We start from the raw sequence: 14398 nt of genomic DNA, 5'->3' as shown, positions 1-14398 counted from the left end.
CCTTCTTTTGCTATCTCATAGAGAAACTAACACAATTTTCAGGTTCAAAAAGGTCACCAGAACTTGGGATTCCAAGCCAGTCTCCCATGCTGGTACTTGCCAAGCCTTAAGCTGCATCGCTGCTGCGATCTGACAAGAGCACGCACATTCAGCTTAGAATGGCCGTTGACAGCAGCTGTTCAATTTGAACCTTCTTTTACTATCTCATAGAGAAACTAACACATTTTCAGGTTCAAAAAGGTCAACAGAACTTGGGATTCCCAGCCAGTCTCCCATGCTGGTACTTGCCAAGCCTTAAGCTGCATTGCTGCTGCGATCTGACGAGAGCAGGCACATTCAGCTTAGAATGGCCGTTGACAGCAGCTGTTCAATTTGAACCTTCTTTTACTATCTCATAGAGAAACTAACACAATTTTCAGGTTCAAAAAGGTCAACGGAACTTGGGATTCCCAGCCAGTCTCCCATGCTGGTACTTGCCAAGCCTTAAGCTGCATTGCTGCTGCGATCTGACGAGAGCAGGCACATTCAGCTTAGAATGGCCGTTGACAGCAGCTGTTCAATTTGAACCTTCTTTTACTATCTCATAGAGAAACTAACACAATTTTCAGGTTCAAAAAAGTCACCAGAACTTGGGATTCCCAGCCAGTCTCCCATGCTGGTACTTGCCAAGCCTTAAGCTGCATCGCTGCTGCGATCTGACAAGAGCACGCACATTCAGCTTAGAATGGCCGTTGACAGCAGCTGTTCAATTTGAACCTTCTTTTACTATCTCATAGAGAAACTAACACAATTTTCAGGTTCAAAAAGGTCAACAGAACTTGGGATTCCCAGCCAGTCTCCCATGCTGGTACTTGCCAAGCCTTAAGCTGCATTGCTGCTGCGATCTGACGAGAGCAGGCACATTCAGCTTAGAATGGCCGTTGACAGCAGCTGTTCAATTTGAACCTTCTTTTGCTATCTCATAGAGAAACTAACACAATTTTCAGGTTCAAAAAGGGCAACGGAACTTGTCATTCCCAGCCAGTCTCCCATGCTGGTACTTGCCAAGCCTTAAGCTGCATTGCTGCTGCGATCTGGCGAGAGCAGGCACATTCAGCTTAGAATGGCCATTGACAGCAGTTGTTCAATTTGAACCTTCTTCTACTATCTTATATAGAAACTAACACAATTTTCAGGTTCAAAAAGGTCACCAGAACTTGGGATTTCAAGCCAGTCTCCCATGCTGGTACTTGCCAAGCCTTACGCTGCATTGCTGCTGCAATCTGACAAGAGCAGGCACATTCAGCTTAGAATGGCCATTGACAGCAGCTGTTCAATTTGAACCTTCTTTTGCTATCTCATAGAGAAACTAACACAATTTTCAGGTTCAAAAAGGTCACCAGAACTTGGGATTCCAAGCCAGTCTCCCATGCTGGTACTTGCCAAGCCTTAAGCTGCATCGCTGCTGCGATCTGACAAGAGCACGCACATTCAGCTTAGAATGGCCGTTGACAGCAGCTGTTCAATTTGAACCTTCTTTTACTATCTCATAGAGAAACTAACACATTTTCAGGTTCAAAAAGGTTAACAGAACTTGGGATTCCCAGCCAGTCTCCCATGCTGGTACTTGCCAAGCCTTAAGCTGCATTGCTGCTGCGATCTGACGAGAGCATGCACATTCAGCTTAGAATGGCCGTTGACAGCAGCTGTTCAATTTGAACCTTCTTTTACTATCTCATAGAGAAACTAACACAATTTTCAGGTTCAAAAAGGTCTACGGAACTTGGGATTCCCAGCCAGTCTCCCATGCTGGTACTTGCCAAGCCTTAAGCTGCATTGCTGCTGCGATCTGACGAGAGCAGGCACATTCAGCTTAGAATGGCCGTTGACAGCAGCTGTTCAATTTGAACCTTCTTTTACTATCTCATAGAGAAACTAACACAATTTTCAGGTTCAAAAAAGTCACCAGAACTTGGGATTCCCAGCCAGTCTCCCATGCTGGTACTTGCCAAGCCTTAAGCTGCATCGCTGCTGCGATCTGACAAGAGCACGCACATTCAGCTTAGAATGGCCGTTGACAGCAGCTGTTCAATTTGAACCTTCTTTTACTATCTCATAGAGAAACTAACACAATTTTCAGGTTCAAAAAGGTCAACAGAACTTGGGATTCCCAGCCAGTCTCCCATGCTGGTACTTGCCAAGCCTTAAGCTGCATTGCTGCTGCGATCTGACGAGAGCAGGCACATTCAGCTTAGAATGGCCGTTGACAGCAGCTGTTCAATTTGAACCTTCTTTTGCTATCTCATAGAGAAACTAACACAATTTTCAGGTTCAAAAAGGGCAACGGAACTTGTCATTCCCAGCCAGTCTCCCATGCTGGTACTTGCCAAGCCTTAAGCTGCATTGCTGCTGCGATCTGGCGAGAGCAGGCACATTCAGCTTAGAATGGCCATTGACAGCAGTTGTTCAATTTGAACCTTCTTCTACTATCTTATATAGAAACTAACACAATTTTCAGGTTCAAAAAGGTCACCAGAACTTGGGATTCCAAGCCAGTGTCCCTTGCTGGTACTTGCCAAGCCTTACGCTGCATCGCTGCTGCGATCTGACAAGAACACGCACATTCAGCTTAGAATGGCCGTTGACAGCAGCTGTTCAATTTGAACCTTCTTTTACTATCTCATAGAGAAACTAACACATTTTCAGTTTCAAAAGGTCAACAGAACTTGGGATTCCCAGCCAGTCTCCCATGCTGGTACTTGCCAAGCCTTAAGCTGCATTGCTGCTGCGATCTGACGAGAGCAGGCACATTCAGCTTAGAATGGCCGTTGACAGCAGCTGTTCAATTTGAACCTTCTTTTACTATCTCATAGAGAAACTAACACAATTTTCAGGTTCAAAAAGGTCAACGGAACTTGGGATTCCCAGCCAGTCTCCCATGCTGGTACTTACCAAGCCTTAAGCTGCATTGCTGCTGCGATCTGACGAGAGCAGGCACATTCAGCTTAGAATGGCCATTGACAGCAGTTGTTCAATTTGAACCTTCTTCTACTATCTCATATAGAAACTAACACAATTTTCAGGTTCAAAAAGGTCACCAGAACTTGGGATTCCAAGCCAGTCTCCCATGCTGGTACTTGCCAAGCCTTAAGCTGCATCGCTGCTGCGATCTGACAAGAGCACGCACATTCAGCTTAGAATGGCCGTTGACAGCAGCTGTTCAATTTGAACCTTCTTTTACTATCTCATAGAGAAACTAACACAATTTTCAGGTTCAAAAAGGGCAACGGAACTTGGGATTCCCAGCCAGTCTCCCATGCTGGTACTTGCCAAGCCTTAAGCTGCATTGCTGCTGCGATCTGGCGAGAGCAGGCACATTCAGCTTAGAATGGCCATTGACAGCAGTTGTTCAATTTGAACCTTCTTCTACTATCTTATATAGAAACTAACACAATTTTCAGGTTCAAAAAGGTCACCAGAACTTGGGATTCCAAGCCAGTCTCCCATGCTGGTACTTGCCAAGCCTTAAGCTGCATTGCTGCTGCAATCTGACAAGAGCACGCACATTCAGCTTAGAATGACCATTGACAGCAGCTGTTCAATTTGAACCTTCTTTTGCTATCTCATAGAGAAACTAACACAATTTTCAGGTTCAAAAAGGTCACCAGAACTTGGGATTCCAAGCCAGTCTCCCATGCTGGTACTTGCCAAGCCTTAAGCTGCGATCTGACAAGAGCACGCACATGCAGCTTAGAATGGCCGTTGACAGCAGCTGTTCAATTTGAACCTTCTTTTACTATCTCATAGAGAAACTAACACAATTTTCAGGTTCAAAAAGGGCAACGGAACTTGGGATTCCCAGCCAGTCTCCCATGCTGGTACTTGCCAAGCCTTATGCTGCATTGCTGCTGCGATCTGGCGAGAGCAGGCACATTCAGCTTAGAATGGCCATTGACAGCAGTTGTTCAATTTGAACCTTCTTCTACTATCTTATATAGAAACTAACACAATTTTCAGGTTCAGAAAGGTCACCAGAACTTGGGATTCCAAGCCAGTCTCCCATGCTGGTACTTGCCAAGCCTTAAGCTGCATCGCTGCTGCGATCTGACAAGAGCACGCACATTCAGCTTAGAATGGCCGTTGACAGCAGCTGTTCAATTTGAACCTTCTTTTACTATCTCATAGAGAAACTAACACAATTTTCAGGTTCAAGAAGATCAACGGAACTTGGGATTCCCAGCCAGTCTCCCATGCTGGTACTTGCCAAGCCTTAAGTTGCATTGCTGCTGCGATCTGACGAGAGCAGGCAAATTCAGCTTAGAATGGCCGTTGACAGCAGCTCTTCAGTTTGAACCTTCTTTTGCTATCTCATAGAGAAACTAACACAATTTTCAGGTTCAAAACGGTCAACGGAACTTGGGATTCCCAGCCAGTCTCCCATGCTGGTACTTGCCAAGCCTTAAGCTGCATTGCTGCTGCAATCTGACGAGAGCAGGCACATTCAGCTTAGAATTGCCGTTGACAGCAGCTGTTCAATTTGAACCTTCTTTTACTATCTCATAGAGAAACTAACACAATTTTCAGGTTCAAAAAGGTCAACAGAACTTGGGATTCCCAGCCAGTCTCCCATGCTGGTACTTGCCAAGCCTTAAGCTGCATCGCTGCTGCGGTCTGAAAAGAGCACACACATTCAGCTTAGAATGGCTTTTGACAGCAGTTGTTCAATTTGAACCTTCTTCTACTATCTCATAGAGAAACTAACACAATTTTCAGGTTCAAAAAGGTCACCAGAACTTGGGATTCCCAGCCAGTCTCCCATGCTGGTACTTGCCAAACCTTAAGCTGCATCGCTGCTGCGATCTGAGAAGAGCACGCACATTCAGCTTAGAATTGCCGTTGACAGCAGCTTTTCAATTTGAACCTTCTTTTACTATCTCATACAGAAACTAACACAATTTTCAGGTTCAAAAAGGTCAACGCAACTTGGGATTCCCAGCCAGTCTCCCATGCTGGTACTTGCCAAGCCTTAAGTTGCATTGCTGCTGCGATCTGACGAGAGCAGGCACATTCAGCTTAGAATGGCCGTTGACAGCAGCTGTTCAATTTGAACCTTCTTTTGCTATCTCATAGAGAAACTAACACAATTTTCAGGTTCAAAACGGTCAACGGAACTTGGGATTCCCAGCCAGTCTCCCATGCTGGTACTTGCCAAGCCTTAAGCTGCATTGCTGCTGCAATCTGACGAGAGCAGGCACATTCAGCTTAGAATTGCCGTTGACAGCAGCTGTTCAATTTGAACCTTCTTTTACTATCTCATAGAGAAACTAACACAATTTTCAGGTTCAAAAAGGTCAACAGAACTTGGGATTCCCAGCCAGTCTCCCATGCTGGTACTTGCCAAGCCTTAAGCTGCATCGCTGCTGCGATCTGAAAAGAGCACACACATTCAACTTAGAATGGCCGTTGACAGCAGTTGTTCAATTTGAACCTTCTTCTACTATCTCATAGAGAAACTAACACAATTTTCAGGTTCAAAAAGGTCACCAGAACTTGGGATTCCCAGACAGTCTCCCATGCTGGTACTTGCCAAGCCTTAAGCTGCATCGCTGCTGCGATCTGAGAAGAGCACGCACATTCAGCTTAGAATTGCCGTTGACAGCAGCTTTTCAATTTGAACCTTCTTTTACTATCTCATACAGAAACTAACACAATTTTCAGGTTCAAAAAGGTCAACGGAACTTGGGATTCCCAGCCAGTCTCCCATGCTGGTACTTGCCAAGCCTTAAGCTGCATTGCTGCTGCGATCTGACGAGAGCAGGCACATTCAGCTTAGAATGGCCATTGACAGCAGCTGTTCAATTTGAACCTTCTTTTGCTATCTCATAGAGAAACTAACACAATTTTCAGGTTCAAAAAGGTCACCAGAACTTGGGATTCCAAGCCAGACTCCCATGCTGGTACTTGCCAAGCCTTAAGCTGCATCGCTGCTGCGATCTGACAAGAGCACGCACATTCAGCTTAGAATGGCCGTTGACAGCAGCTGTTCAATTTGAACCTTCTTTTACTATCTCATAGAGAAACTAACACATTTTCAGGTTCAAAAAGGTCAACAGAACTTGGGATTCCCAGCCAGTCTCCCATGCTGGTACTTGCCAAGCCTTAAGCTGCATTGCTGCTGCGATCTGACGAGAGCAGGCACATTCAGCTTAGAATGGCCGTTGACAGCAGCTGTTCAATTTGAACCTTCTTTTACTATCTCATAGAGAAACTAACACAATTTTCAGGTTCAAAAAGGTCAACGGAACTTGGGATTCCCAGCCAGTCTCCCATGCTGGTACTTGCCAAGCCTTAAGCTGCATTGCTGCTGCGATCTGACGAGAGCAGGCACATTCAGCTTAGAATGGCCGTTGACAGCAGCTGTTCAGTTTGAACCTTCTTTTACTATCTCATAGAGAAACTAACACAATTTTCAGGTTCAAAAAAGTCACCAGAACTTGGGATTCCCAGCCAGTCTCCCATGCTGGTACTTGCCAAGCCTTAAGCTGCATCGCTGCTGCGATCTGACAAGAGCACGCACATTCAGCTTAGAATGGCCGTTGACAGCAGCTGTTCAATTTGAACCTTCTTTTACTATCTCATAGAGAAACTAACACAATTTTCAGGTTCAAAAAGGTCAACAGAACTTGGGATTCCCAGCCAGACTCCCATGCTGGTACTTGCCAAGCCTTAAGCTGCATTGCTGCTGCGATCTGACGAGAGCAGGCACATTCAGCTTAGAATGGCCGTTGACAGCAGCTGTTCAATTTGAACCTTCTTTTGCTATCTCATAGGGAAACTAACACAATTTTCAGGTTCAAAAAGGTCAACGGAACTTGGGATTCCCAGCCAGTCTCCCATGCTGGTACTTGCCAAGCCTTAAGCTGCATTGCTGCTGCGATCTGACGAGAGCAGGCACATTCAGCTTAGAATGGCCATTGACAGCAGTTGTTCAATTTGAACCTTCTTCTACTATCTCATATAGAAACTAACACAATTTTCAGGTTCAAAAAGGTCACCAGAACTTGGGATTCCAAGCCAGTCTCCCATGCTGGTACTTGCCAAGCCTTAAGCTGCATCGCTGCTGCGATCTGACAAGAGCACGCACATTCAGCTTAGAATGGCCATTGACAGCAGTTGTTCAATTTGAACCTTCTTCTACTATCTTATATAGAAACTAACACAATTTTCAGGTTCAAAAAGGTCACCAGAATTTGGGATTCCAAGCCAGTCTCCCATGCTGGTACTTGCCAAGCCTTAAGCTGCATCGCTGCTGCAATCTGACAAGAGCACACACATTCAGCTTAGAATGGCCGTTGACAGCAGCTGTTCAATTTGAACCTTCTTTTACTATCTCATAGAGAAACTAACACATTTTCAGGTTCAAAACGGTCAACAGAACTTGGGATTCCCAGCCAGTCTCCCATGCTGGTACTTGCCAAGCCTTAAGCTGCATTGCTGCTGCAATCTGACAAGAGCACGCACATTCAGCTTAGAATGGCCATTGACAGCAGCTGTTCAATTTGAACCTTCTTTTGCTATCTCATAGAGAAACTAACACAATTTTCAGGTTCAAAAAGGTCACCAGAACTTGGGATTCCAAGCCAGTCTCCCATGCTGGTACTTGCCAAGCCTTAAGCTGCGATCTGACAAGAGCACGCACATGCAGCTTAGAATGGCCGTTGACAGCAGCTGTTCAATTTGAACCTTCTTTTACTATCTCATAGAGAAACTAACACAATTTTCAGGTTCAAAAAGGGCAACGGAACTTGGGATTCCCAGCCAGTCTCCCATGCTGGTACTTGCCAAGCCTTATGCTGCATTGCTGCTGCGATCTGGCGAGAGCAGGCACATTCAGCTTAGAATGGCCATTGACAGCAGTTGTTCAATTTGAACCTTCTTCTACTATCTTATATAGAAACTAACACAATTTTCAGGTTCAAAAAGGTCACCAGAACTTGGGATTCCAAGCAAGTCTCCCATGCTGGTACTTGCCAAGCCTTAAGCTGCATTGCTGCTGCAGTCTGACAAGAGCAGGCACATTCAGCTTAGAATGGCCGTTGACAGCAGCTGTTCAATTTGAACCTTCTTTTGCTATCTCATAGAGAAACTAACACAATTTTCAGGTTCAAAAAGGTCACCAGAACTTGGGATTCCAAGCCAGTCTCCCATGCTGGTACTTGCCAAGCCTTAAGCTGCATCGCTGCTGCGATCTGACAAGAGCACGCACATTCAGCTTAGAATGGCCGTTGACAGCAGCTGTTCAATTTGAACCTTCTTTTACTATCTCATAGAGAAACTAACACATTTTCAGGTTCAAAAAGGTCACCAGAACTTGGGATTCCAAGCCAGTCTCCCATGCTGGTACTTGCCAAGCCTTAAGCTGCATCGCTGCTGCGATCTGACGAGAGCAGGCACATTCAGCTTAGAATTGCCGTTGACAGCAGCTGTTCAATTTGAACCTTCTTTTACTATCTCATAGAGAAACTAACACAATTTTCAGGTTCAAAAAGGTCAACAGAACTTGGGATTCCCAGCCAGTCTCCCATGCTGGTACTTGCCAAGCCTTAAGCTGCATCGCTGCTGCGGTCTGAAAAGAGCACACACATTCAGCTTAGAATGGCCGTTGACAGCAGTTGTTCAATTTGAACCTTCTTCTACTATCTCATAGAGAAACTAACACAATTTTCAGGTTCAAAAAGGTCACCAGAACTTGGGATTCCCAGTCAGTCTCCCATGCTGGTACTTGCCAAACCTTAAGCTGCATCGCTGCTGCGATCTGAGAAGAGCACGCACATTCAGCTTAGAATTGCCGTTGACAGCAGCTTTTCAATTTGAACCTTCTTTTACTATCTCATACAGATACTAACACAATTTTCAGGTTCAAAAAGGTCAACAGAACTTGGGATTCCCAGCCAGTCTCCCATGCTGGTACTTGCCAAGCCTAAAGCTGCATTGCTGCTGCGATCTGACGAGAGCAGGCACATTCAGCTTAGAATGGCCATTGACAGCAGCTGTTCAATTTGAACCTTCTTTTGCTATCTCATAGAGAAACTAACACAATTTTCAGGTTCAAAAAGGTCACCAGAACTTGGGATTCCAAGCCAGTCTCCCATGCTGGTACTTGCCAAGCCTTAAGCTGCATCGCTGCTGCAATCTGACAAGAGCACACACATTCAGCTTAGAATGGCCGTTGACAGCAGCTGTTCAATTTGAACCTTCTTTTACTATCTCATAGAGAAACTAACACATTTTCAGGTTCAAAACGGTCAACAGAACTTGGGATTCCCAGCCAGTCTCCCATGCTGGTACTTGCCAAGCCTTAAGCTGCATTGCTGCTGCGATCTGACGAGAGCAGGCACATTCAGCTTAGAATGGCCGTTGACAGCAGCTGTTCAATTTGAACCTTCTTTTACTATCTCATAGAGAAACTAACACAATTTTCAGGTTCAAAAAGGTCAACGGAACTTGGGATTCCAAGCCAGTCTCCCATGCTTGTACTTGCCAAGCCTTAAGCTGCATTGCTGCTGCGATCTGACGAGAGCAGGCACATTCAGCTTAGAATGGCCGTTGACAGCAGCTGTTCAATTTGAACCTTCTTTTACTATCTCATAGAGAAACTAACACATTTTAAGGTTCAAAAAGGTCAACGGAACTTGGAATTCCCAGCCAGTCTCCCATGCTGGTACTTGCCAAGCCTTAAGTTGCATTGCTGCTGCGATCTGACGAGAGCAGGCAAATTCAGCTTAGAATTGCCGTTGACAGCAGCTGTTCAATTTGAACCTTCTTTTACTATCTCATAGAGAAACTAACACAATTTTCAGGTTCAAAAAGGTCACCAGAACTTGGGATTCCCAGCCAGTCTCCCATGCTGGTACTTGCCAAGCCTTAAGCTGCATCGCTGCTGCGATCTGAGAAGAGCACGCACATTCAGCTTAGAATTGCCGTTGACAGCAGCTTTTCAATTTGAACCTTCTTTTACTATCTCATAGAGAAACTAACACAATTTTCAGGTTCAAAAAGGTCAACGGAACTTGGGATTCCCAGCCAGTCTCCCATGCTGGTACTTGCCAAGCCTTAAGCTGCATTGCTGCTGCGATCTGACGAGAGCAGGCACATTCAGCTTAGAATGGCCATTGACAGCAGCTGTTCAATTTGAACCTTCTTTTACTATCTCATAGAGAAACCAACACAATTTTCAGGTTCAAAAAGGTCAACAGAACTTGGGATTCCCAGCCAGTCTCCCATGCTGGTACTTGCCAAGCCTTAAGCTGCATCGCTGCTGCGATCTGACAAGAGCACACACATTCAGCTTAGAATGGCCGTTGACAGCAGTTGTTCAATTTGAACCTTCTTCTACTATCTCATAGAGAAACTAACACAATTTTCAGGTTCAAAAAAGTCACCAGAACTTGGGATTCCCAGCCAGTCTCCCATGCTGGTACTTGCCAAGCCTTAAGCTGCATCGCTACTGCGATCTGACAAGAGCACGCACATTCAGCTTAGAATAGCCGTTGACAGCAGCTGTTCAATTTGAACCTTCTTTTACTATCTCATAGAGAAACTAACACAATTTTCAGGTTCAAAAAGGTCAACGGAATTTGGGATTCCCAGCCAGTCTCCCATGCTGGTACTTGCCAAGCCTTAAGCTGCATTGCTGCTGCGATCTGACAAGAGCAGGCACATTTAGCTTAGAATGGCCGTTGACAGCAGCATTTCAAATTGAACCTTCTTTTACTATCTCATAGAGAAACTAAAACAATTTTCAAGTTCAAAAAGGTCAACAGAACTTGGGATTCCCAGCCAGTCTCCCATGCTGGAACTTGCCAAGCCTTAAGCTGCATTGCTGCTGCGATCTGACGATAGCAGCCACATTCAGCTTAGAATGGCCGTTGACAGCAGCTGTTCAATTTGAACCTTCTTTTGCTATCTCATAGAGAAACTAACACAATTTTCAGGTTCAAAAAGGTCACCAGAACTTGGGATTCCAAGCCAGTCTCCCATGCTGGTACTTGCCAAGCCTTAAGCTGCATCGCTGCTGCGATCTGACAAGAGCACGCACATTCAGCTTAGAATGGCCGTTGACAGCAGCTGTTCAATTTGAACCTTCTTTTACTATCTCTTAGAGAAACTAACACAATTTTCAGGTTCAAAAAGGGCAACGGAACTTGGCATTCCCAGCCAGTCTCCCATGCTGGTACTTGCCAAGCCTTAAGCTGCATTGCTGCTGCGAGCTGGCGAGAGCAGGCACATTCAGCCTAGAATGGCCATTGACAGCAGTTGTTCAATTTGAACCTTCTTCTACTATCTTATATAGAAACTAACACAATTTTCAGGTTCAAAAAGGTCACCAGAACTTGGGATTCCAAGCCAGTCTCCCATGCTGGTACTTGCCAAGCCTTACGCTGCATTGCTGCTGCAATCTGACAAGAGCAGGCACATTCAGCTTAGAATGGCCATTGACAGCAGCTGTTCAATTTGAACCTTCTTTTGCTATCTCATAGAGAAACTAACACAATTTTCAGGTTCAAAAAGGTCACCAGAACTTGGGATTCCAAGCCAGTCTCCCATGCTGGTACTTGCCAAGCCTTAAGCTGCATCGCTGCTGCGATCTGACAAGAGCACGCACATTCAGCTTAGAATGGCCGTTGACAGCAGCTGTTCAATTTGAACCTTCTTTTACTATCTCATAGAGAAACTAACACATTTTCAGGTTCAAAAAGGTCAACAGAACTTGGGATTCCCAGCCAGTCTCCCATGCTGGTACTTGCCAAGCCTTAAGCTGCATTGCTGCTGCGATCTGACGAGAGCAGGCACATTCAGCTTAGAATGGCCGTTGACAGCAGCTGTTCAATTTGAACCTTCTTTTACTATCTCATAGAGAAACTAACACAATTTTCAGGTTCAAAAAAGTCACCAGAACTTGGGATTCCCAGCCAGTCTCCCATGCTGGTACTTGCCAAGCCTTAAGCTGCATCGCTGCTGCGATCTGACAAGAGCACGCACATTCAGCTTAGAATGGCCGTTGACAGCAGCTGTTCAATTTGAACCTTCTTTTACTATCTCATAGAGAAACTAACACAATTTTCAGGTTCAAAAAGGTCAACAGAACTTGGGATTCCAAGCCAGTCTCCCATGCTGGTACTTGCCAAGCCTTACGCTGCATTGCTGCTGCAATCTGACAAGAGCAGGCACATTCAGCTTAGAATGGCCATTGACAGCAGCTGTTCAATTTGAACCTTCTTTTGCTATCTCATAGAGAAACTAACACAATTTTCAGGTTCAAAAAGGTCACCAGAACTTGGGATTCCAAGCCAGTGTCCCTTGCTGGTACTTGCCAAGCCTTAAGCTGCATCGCTGCTGCGATCTGACAAGAACACGCACATTCAGCTTAGAATGGCCGTTGACAGCAGCTGTTCAATTTGAACCTTCTTTTACTATCTCATAGAGAAACTAACACATTTTCAGTTTCAAAAAGGTCAACAGAACTTGGGATTCCCAGCCAGTCTCCCATGCTGGTACTTGCCAAGCCTTAAGCTGCATTGCTGCTGCGATCTGACGAGAGCAGGCACATTCAGCTTAGAATGGCCGTTGACAGCAGCTGTTCAATTTGAACCTTCTTTTACTATCTCATAGAGAAACTAACACAATTTTCAGGTTCAAAAAGGTCAACGGAACTTGGGATTCCCAGCCAGTCTCCCATGCTGGTACTTGCCAAGCCTTAAGCTGCATTGCTGCTGCGATCTGACGAGAGCAGGCACATTCAGCTTAGAATGGCCATTGACAGCAGTTGTTCAATTTGAACCTTCTTCTACTATCTCATATAGAAACTAACACAATTTTCAGGTTCAAAAAGGTCACCAGAACTTGGGATTCCAAGCCAGTCTCCCATGCTGGTACTTGCCAAGCCTTAAGCTGCATCGCTGCTGCGATCTGACAAGAGCACGCACATTCAGCTTAGAATGGCCGTTGACAGCAGCTGTTCAATTTGAACCTTCTTTTACTATCTCATAGAGAAACTAACACAATTTTCAGGTTCAAAAAGGGCAACGGAACTTGGGATTCCCAGCCAGTCTCCCATGCTGGTACTTGCCAAGCCTTAAGCTGCATTGCTGCTGCGATCTGGCGAGAGCAGGCACATTCAGCTTAGAATGGCCATTGACAGCAGTTGTTCAATTTGAACCTTCTTCTACTATCTTATATAGAAACTAACACAATTTTCAGGTTCAAAAAGGTCACCAGAACTTGGGATTCCAAGCCAGTCTCCCATGCTGGTACTTGCCAAGCCTTAAGCTGCATTGCTGCTGCAATCTGACAAGAGCACGCACATTCAGCTTAGAATGGCCATTGACAGCAGCTGTTCAATTTGAACCTTCTTTTGCTATCTCATAGAGAAACTAACACAATTTTCAGGTTCAAAAAGGTCACCAGAACTTGGGATTCCAAGCCAGTCTCCCATGCTGGTACTTGCCAAGCCTTAAGCTGCGATCTGACAAGAGCACGCACATGCAGCTTAGAATGGCCGTTGACAGCAGCTGTTCAATTTGAACCTTCTTTTACTATCTCATAGAGAAACTAACACAATTTTCAGGTTCAAAAAGGGCAACGGAACTTGGGATTCCCAGCCAGTCTCCCATGCTGGTACTTGCCAAGCCTTATGCTGCATTGCTGCTGCGATCTGGCGAGAGCAGGCACATTCAGCTTAGAATGGCCATTGACAGCAGTTGTTCAATTTGAACCTTCTTCTACTATCTTATATAGAAACTAACACAATTTTCAGGTTCAAAAAGGTCACCAGAACTTGGGATTCCAAGCAAGTCTCCCATGCTGGTACTTGCCAAGCCTTAAGCTGCATTGCTGCTGCAATCTGACAAGAGCAGGCACATTCAGCTTAGAATGGCCGTTGACAGCAGCTGTTCAATTTGAACCTTCTTTTACTATCTCATAGAGAAACTAACACAATTTTCAGGTTCAAAAAGGGCAACGGAACTTGGGATTCCCAGCCAGTCTCCCATGCTGGTACTTGCCAAGCCTTAAGCTGCATTGCTGCTGCGATCTGGCGAGAGCAGGCACATTCAGCTTAGAATGGCCATTGACAGCAGTTGTTCAATTTGAACCTTCTTCTACTATCTTATATAGAAACTAACACAATTTTCAGGTTCAAAAAGGTCACCAGAACTTGGGATTCCAAGCCAGTCTCCCATGCTGGTACTTGCCAAGCCTTAAGCTGCATTGCTGCTGCAATCTGACAAGAGCAGGCACATTCAGCTTAGAATGGCCGTTGACAGCAGCTGTTCAATTTGAACCTTCTTTTGCTATCTCATAGAGAAACTAACAATTTTCAGGTTCAAAAAGGTCACCAGAACTTGGGATTCCAAGCCAG

The 14398-nt window shown here is 45.2% G+C and overlaps 28 pseudogenes; all 28 read right to left on the bottom strand.

The window, feature by feature from the left end:
• Positions 1–239: 239 nt before the first annotated feature.
• LOC140079345 (5S ribosomal RNA) lies at positions 240–358 on the bottom strand (annotated as a pseudogene).
• A 70-nt stretch (positions 359–428) lies between these two features.
• Positions 429–547, bottom strand: LOC140093337 (5S ribosomal RNA; annotated as a pseudogene).
• A 259-nt stretch (positions 548–806) lies between these two features.
• On the bottom strand, positions 807–925 carry LOC140079344 (5S ribosomal RNA; annotated as a pseudogene).
• A 636-nt stretch (positions 926–1561) lies between these two features.
• LOC140097903 (5S ribosomal RNA) lies at positions 1562–1680 on the bottom strand (annotated as a pseudogene).
• A 70-nt stretch (positions 1681–1750) lies between these two features.
• Positions 1751–1869, bottom strand: LOC140082975 (5S ribosomal RNA; annotated as a pseudogene).
• Positions 1870–2128: 259 nt separating this feature from the next.
• Positions 2129–2247, bottom strand: LOC140079342 (5S ribosomal RNA; annotated as a pseudogene).
• A 446-nt stretch (positions 2248–2693) lies between these two features.
• On the bottom strand, positions 2694–2812 carry LOC140079340 (5S ribosomal RNA; annotated as a pseudogene).
• Positions 2813–2882: 70 nt separating this feature from the next.
• On the bottom strand, positions 2883–3001 carry LOC140078681 (5S ribosomal RNA; annotated as a pseudogene).
• Positions 3002–3260: 259 nt separating this feature from the next.
• On the bottom strand, positions 3261–3379 carry LOC140096949 (5S ribosomal RNA; annotated as a pseudogene).
• Positions 3380–4194: 815 nt separating this feature from the next.
• On the bottom strand, positions 4195–4313 carry LOC140097691 (5S ribosomal RNA; annotated as a pseudogene).
• Positions 4314–4383: 70 nt separating this feature from the next.
• Positions 4384–4502, bottom strand: LOC140093564 (5S ribosomal RNA; annotated as a pseudogene).
• A 448-nt stretch (positions 4503–4950) lies between these two features.
• Positions 4951–5069, bottom strand: LOC140096521 (5S ribosomal RNA; annotated as a pseudogene).
• A 70-nt stretch (positions 5070–5139) lies between these two features.
• On the bottom strand, positions 5140–5258 carry LOC140093563 (5S ribosomal RNA; annotated as a pseudogene).
• A 448-nt stretch (positions 5259–5706) lies between these two features.
• LOC140082415 (5S ribosomal RNA) lies at positions 5707–5825 on the bottom strand (annotated as a pseudogene).
• Positions 5826–6083: 258 nt separating this feature from the next.
• On the bottom strand, positions 6084–6202 carry LOC140079339 (5S ribosomal RNA; annotated as a pseudogene).
• Positions 6203–6272: 70 nt separating this feature from the next.
• On the bottom strand, positions 6273–6391 carry LOC140093323 (5S ribosomal RNA; annotated as a pseudogene).
• Positions 6392–6650: 259 nt separating this feature from the next.
• Positions 6651–6769, bottom strand: LOC140085956 (5S ribosomal RNA; annotated as a pseudogene).
• Positions 6770–6839: 70 nt separating this feature from the next.
• On the bottom strand, positions 6840–6958 carry LOC140082753 (5S ribosomal RNA; annotated as a pseudogene).
• A 1947-nt stretch (positions 6959–8905) lies between these two features.
• On the bottom strand, positions 8906–9024 carry LOC140083304 (5S ribosomal RNA; annotated as a pseudogene).
• Positions 9025–9282: 258 nt separating this feature from the next.
• Positions 9283–9401, bottom strand: LOC140079338 (5S ribosomal RNA; annotated as a pseudogene).
• A 70-nt stretch (positions 9402–9471) lies between these two features.
• LOC140094121 (5S ribosomal RNA) lies at positions 9472–9590 on the bottom strand (annotated as a pseudogene).
• Positions 9591–9659: 69 nt separating this feature from the next.
• LOC140097346 (5S ribosomal RNA) lies at positions 9660–9778 on the bottom strand (annotated as a pseudogene).
• A 259-nt stretch (positions 9779–10037) lies between these two features.
• LOC140082414 (5S ribosomal RNA) lies at positions 10038–10156 on the bottom strand (annotated as a pseudogene).
• Positions 10157–11737: 1581 nt separating this feature from the next.
• Positions 11738–11856, bottom strand: LOC140079337 (5S ribosomal RNA; annotated as a pseudogene).
• Positions 11857–12492: 636 nt separating this feature from the next.
• On the bottom strand, positions 12493–12611 carry LOC140079336 (5S ribosomal RNA; annotated as a pseudogene).
• A 70-nt stretch (positions 12612–12681) lies between these two features.
• On the bottom strand, positions 12682–12800 carry LOC140082413 (5S ribosomal RNA; annotated as a pseudogene).
• Positions 12801–13059: 259 nt separating this feature from the next.
• LOC140096948 (5S ribosomal RNA) lies at positions 13060–13178 on the bottom strand (annotated as a pseudogene).
• Positions 13179–13993: 815 nt separating this feature from the next.
• LOC140096798 (5S ribosomal RNA) lies at positions 13994–14112 on the bottom strand (annotated as a pseudogene).
• Between the last annotated feature and the right edge of the window lie 286 nt (positions 14113–14398).

The sequence above is a fragment of the Engystomops pustulosus genome, chromosome 9, assembly GCF_040894005.1.
Source record: "Engystomops pustulosus chromosome 9, aEngPut4.maternal, whole genome shotgun sequence".
Classification (NCBI taxonomy): Eukaryota; Metazoa; Chordata; class Amphibia; order Anura; family Leptodactylidae; genus Engystomops; species Engystomops pustulosus.
The sequence above is the reverse complement of the archived record's forward strand: the minus strand, read 5'-3'. Positions and strand labels throughout refer to the sequence as shown.